The sequence below is a fragment of the Zingiber officinale genome, chromosome 11B (assembly GCF_018446385.1).
Source record: "Zingiber officinale cultivar Zhangliang chromosome 11B, Zo_v1.1, whole genome shotgun sequence".
Taxonomy (NCBI): domain Eukaryota; kingdom Viridiplantae; phylum Streptophyta; class Magnoliopsida; order Zingiberales; family Zingiberaceae; genus Zingiber; species Zingiber officinale.
In genome coordinates, this window is record NC_056007.1 from 19,555,743 (window position 1) to 19,561,695 (window position 5,953).

Consider the following 5,953-nt stretch of genomic DNA (forward strand, 5'->3'; position numbering starts at 1 on the left):
TTCGTGGGTTAATCTGTCTAATTCACAGTCTACCTTGGGTTGGACTGACTTATAGCCTGTCTTGGGCTGGACTGACTTAAATATTTCTTAGTTCGGTAAGATGACGGATCGGTTCATCCCATCAGATGAGGGATTTTTTAATGGATCGGTTGTAGCCCGGAGCTAATGACTTGTTTTGGAAGGGGCATTTTGGGTAGACCGCATATATCATTTCCAGCTCATTTCGGAAAATTTTGAATTTTATCGGACTGATTCAGAAATGTTTGATACTTTTGGGAGTAAACTAAAATTATCCCATATGCCCTTTTGTGACCATAGACGCTTCATCGCGGGTGGCAGCCTCTTTTTGCCCTACTCGTCATCCGCTGCCTCCATCTACCCGTCTTCACCTTCGCGAAGTAGCATCAAGGTATGGGCTTTTCCTTCCTCCTCCCTTCTTTCTCTTCTTTCTATCGCTCTCTATTCCTCTCTTCATCATTTTCTGCAACCTCTTCTCCTCCCCCTTTCTTTTTTTTTAACTCATGGAATGAATTACTTGTCCATAACGAATTCTTGTTGTCTGCATCAGATTTATTCTAAAGTTGGGATCTTTCAACCTCCATATATAGGTCATAACCTCATTTTCAAGTGTTTCTAGTATGTATGTGCTGATTTCTAGAAAAAAGTTAATGCAGATGCGCATATGAACAAATATAGAGATATGTAACATCAAGTGTAGGAAATAAGTGAACGAGATAAGATTGCATAAAGAACTTGTGTAAGATATACTCGATTCATGAATTATTTGGTTCATGTATGGTTTATCCCCATGTATTAAGTAGTTTCCTTGATGTTGAAATATTCAAATTGTCATATGAATAACTACCAATCAAAAATTACGGCGAGAATCCGTCACAAATTCTATAGATATTTATTTTGTAAAGGAAAAAAAAGAGATGGGGAGAAGTTTAATCTCTAGGCGAGCCAGGGCTCATTCTGACCCCTGTGCGAATGAATCTAGCCTTCTAGCACCTCAAGGATGCAACTGACAACACCTTCGCTGTCTGCACAATGGTGTTCCAGCTTGTCTTTAGACCATTTCAACTCTTGAGTAGCAATGGAAAACAAAGTCGAACATCGGAAGGAAAAGAATGAAGGAGTGCTTTTAGATATTCGAGAGCACACAACAAATTAGTCACAATTCATAAGTGTTTCCATATCTGTGAGTGGGTTGTATTGACGCTCTTTTATGATGGTTGGCTCCCCAAACTTGTACATGTTGAAAGTTTTCACTCCCTGAAACGGATGAATCCATATGAAAAGTTACATATGCCTATTGAAACTAGAAATTAAAATAAAATTAAAATAGCTAAAAGGTTGTTCCAATTAAAATACTCACTCCTGACTTTACCCGACATGGTATGGCGATCCCACCATCTTTTGTCTTTAATTCAAAGGCCCATTAGGTAAATCCAACGGCTAATACCCTTGAAAGCCCCAATGGCATGTATAAATGGAAAGAAAAGTTAGTCACACATGATGTGTGAATAGAAGCTATAGACACCATTTGGAAGTTTTGGATTTTTCCCTCTATTGTTTTCTTCCCAACAATGAGTTTAGTGCATTTCTCTAGGTTATACATGATAATATCTTTGATGACAATGTGGTGATGCAAAAGTATCGTGCATTATTGATTGAGAATATTTTCTACAAGCTTTCCATAATCCTTTTTTTTTCTTTTCCAGTTAGTTTATTAGTTTTCTTTCAACAATCGATAATAGGAAATAATTAAGTAATGAGGTGATAGTGCATAAGTAGTGTGTTCCTGCGAAAGAAGTCTATTGTAGTTGTACTTGAAGATCCACCAATTCATTGTTACACTGAAGAATGATTATGAAACTATGCTTACAAATTATGCAACATCATAAAAGCTTTTTAGAAAAATGGATATTTTTTTGTGAGAAAAAACTCCAGTGTTTACACTAAACTAGCTCTTGAGTTAAAAGTTCAGGTATAAATAAGAACGTGGGATCAGACTGCTTTAGTTGAGGAGCTTATTCAACGATAGTATGAGTTACAAGGACACACTAACTAAAGTATAAAAGCCCATGAAGAAATTCGTGTGATTATTTCCCAAACACTGCTTTTTCAACAGAATCAAAGAACTATAGGACCTGAGTTATGCTGTTCCTTTTTCCAACTTTACAAAATGGATATCAATCTACTACTTTGAAGAGGATATAGGTTGATTGAGCCTAATTTACTATCAAGCATCAAGATGAGCGCATTGTGCATTTCACTCCTATGTCAACCTGCAGAAGAGTCATATTTCTTCATTATAATTGTTATTGAAGAGATTAAGATATTAGTAGAGTCTAAATGTGTCTTTCTTATTCTCAAACACAGACAGTTAGTTTTCCCAACTTCTCCTTTTGAACTAGATGTAGAATAACATTAGATAGGGTTGATGTTGAATGAATACACAATATTCATTTATATAATCTCGATAGCAAAAAGTTTTATTCTTATTTATGTTATGTGTGCTAATTGTGAATCAGTCGGTAGTTACATTCATTTTCTAAATACATGCATAATTTGCAGCTTCAAACTTGATGCAAAAGACATGAGTTGCGGGAGGTTAATGAGAGGTTTCATCATTCCCAACAAGGCTGCACAATTTTTGGCAATCAGAGGGTTTGCAGCAGGTGGCAAAGCGAAGAAAGCTTCTAAAGGTGGTGATGCTCCTAAAGCAACTGGATTAAGCAAAGAAGTGAAAAGCACAACAGTTTATGGAGCCAACATCCTTAAGGAAGGTGGAGCCCCCAAATTTTGCCAGACACAGAGTATCCAGATTGGTTGTGGCATCTACTAGACAAACGGCCTCCATTAAGTGAGCTCCGAAGAAAGGACTCAAAATCTCTTCCTTTTGAAGACCTGAAACGATTCGTTAAGTTGGATAATTGTGCACGTATCAAAGACAATAATGCTGGCAGGGCTAAAAGCTAAGTTCTATAAGTTTGATTTGTCATCCTCCTATTGACTCTGCAGTAATAAATTTTTTGATATTTCATGCTCAAATTTAGTTGGATTCTCTATGTTACTACTACTGTATATTGGATGTTGAGCTTGCGTCATTAAAATTGCATGACCCATCGATATCAACTTTGGTTCTAAATCTCGTCTGGAAACTTTGGTTCTAAATCTCATATGGAAACTTTGTTGAGATGTTCATCTTTGTTAAAGCAGTTGTATTTTTTGCATAGAGTAAATTACATTTCATCGATACGTGTGTTGGAAGCTCCTTTCTTTTCACGTAATTATTTTATGGATTTTTATATGTGTTTTTCTAAATTTTTCTCAACCCGTTTAAAAATTTGCTTATAAAGTTTTAGAGAACTTTGAATATATCATTTCAATCTAAAACTAATGTACCTATAAATTTCTTTAATGTATTCATATCCTCAAATCTGAATTCGATTGCAGAAATTGAGAACCGTAAATTTTTAAATTTACAAATGCTTAAGCAAATTTATCTTAAGCTCGTTATAAGACTTAGGAGAATGATATTTACTAACCAACACTATCAATAGATTCATAAGATTCTCCTGTTTGAAAAATATTAAAATTTTAAATTTTTAAATGATGTAGCCTATTTTTATCTATAAAATTGATCGATAGATTTAGAGAATTCTGAATCAATTCAAACAAAGTCAAGATACTCATGGAAGTCTCCTTAATGTATCAATGCCCTGTTTGAGAATAGTTAATTTCTAAACGGGCACTTCTTGTATACACAAGACTCATCCGGACACTGAATAAATCTATATGACTGTATTACTTCATTAAATCGAATGTTCTAAGACCTTGAACCTTGTTTCAGTCCATAAATAGACCGATTTAGCTTGCACACTAGATGCTCTTTGCCTTTTTCAATGAACCCCTCTGGTTGCTTCATATGGATGTTTTCTTCAAAACTTCTGTTAAGGAAAGCTGTCTTGACATCCATTTGCCAAACCTCATAATCCATATGAGCAGCAATAAATAAGAGTATCCGGATAGACTTAGGCATGACCACCGGCGAAAAAGTTTCCTCATAATCGATTCCTTCTTTCTGAGTGTACCCTTTCGTAACAAGCCTTGCTTTGAAGGTTTCCACCTTCCCATCTGTCGCTTTTTTCCTTTTGTAGATCCACTTACATCCAATAACTTTTACACTATTTGATGGCTCTACAAGCTCCCAGACTTTGTTAGAATACATAGATTCTATTTCAGAGTTCACCGCTCTTTGCCAAGATACTGCATCTTTATCTTGGAGTGCTTCGTCATATGTCCGGGGATTAGGTTCATGTTTACCAGGGATCAAGTCCGAAGACTCTCCCAAAAACATGAATCTTTCAGATTGCTTCACAACCCTCCCACTACGACGAGACACTATCTGTGGTTGTGTATCATTTGTGATACGTATTGCAGTTTCTTGTGATATTTTATCTTGTATTGTTGGTACTAGACTAGACGTGTTCTCCCTAATTTCTTCTAGAACAATTTCACTCATGGGCTTATGGTTCCTTACATAATCTTCCTCTAAAAATCGAGCATTGGTGTTAACAATGATCTTCTGATTTTTAAGATTATAAAACAAACCACCTTTTGTTCCCTTAGGATATCTCACAAACAGACAAACTTCTGTATGTGATTCCAACTTGTCAGTATCTCCCTTCAGCACATGTGTTGGACTACCCCATATCCGGATATGACTCAGACTAGGCTTACGCCCATTCCATAATTCCATGGGAGTAGAGGGTACTGATTTAGAAGGTACCATATTCAGAATGTACACTGTTGGTTCTAGGGCATATCCCCAAAACGAATTTGGTAATTCTGAATAACTTATCATCGATCTAACCATTTCCATAAGAGTCATATTCCTTCGTTATATCACACCATTCTATTGGGGTGTACCAGGTGCAAACAATTGGGATTGGATCGCGACCTCTGATAAGTAATTTCTAAACTCTCCAAAGAGGTATTCGCCACCACGATTAGACCGTAGTGTCTTGATACTTTTACCATGACGTTTCTTCACATTAGCCTTATAGTCTTTGAACTTATCAAAGCATTCAGAATTGTGGCGCATCAAGTAAATGTACCCATATCTCGAATAGTCCTCTATGAAAGTGACAAAATATTCGAAACCACCTCTTGCCTGGATAGACATAGGGCCATACAAATCAAATGAACCAATTCTAATACATCTTTGACTCTATACCCTCTTGGCCTTAAAAGGTCTCTTGGTCATTTTAGCTTCCAGGTAAGATTCACAAGTTGTAAAATTTTTCAACATTAATGAACCCAAGAGTCCATCGGCTATTAGCTTTTGAATCCTACTTAAGTTAATATGACCAAGCCTTAGATGTCAAAGATATGTTTGGTTCATTTCCGAAGGTTCCTTTCTCTTATTAGAATTAGAAGATGTGTTATTAATTTTCATTTGTTGCTTTGTGGGAGAAATTGAATTTAAAGTATACAAATTATCTACTAATGTACCAGAACAGATAATAACTCTATTCTTCTTGATAACTACTTTGTCATCAAAAGAAACAGAATATCCATCCACAAATAATTTAGAAACTGAAATTAAATTCTTTCTAAAAGTTGGTACATAAAGACAATTTCTTAAAACCAAAGTTCTATTCCTATCGAATGATAAGTAGACGTCTCCCACTACAACAGCCGTCACTTTTGTATCATTGCCCATGTAGACGGCTATCTCTCCCTCATATAGTCGCCGGGTTTCCTAGAACCCCTTTATTGTTCTCTCTCCTACGAGGACAGTCCGCCTTCCAATGTCCAGTCTGCTTGCAAATAAGCACTTGCCTTTTGGCTTCTTTACTCCAGCTTTCGGTCCAATACCTAGAAATCTATTCACCTTCTTTGTCGAGCCGGCTTGTTTCTTGTTCTTCTTCTTGCCTTTCGA

The 5,953-nt window shown here is 36.2% G+C and overlaps 1 pseudogene; it reads left to right on the forward strand.

Moving 5' to 3' along the window:
- Positions 1-314: 314 nt before the first annotated feature.
- On the forward strand, positions 315-3,221 carry LOC122035151 (annotated as a pseudogene).
- Positions 3,222-5,953: the final 2,732 nt, after the last annotated feature.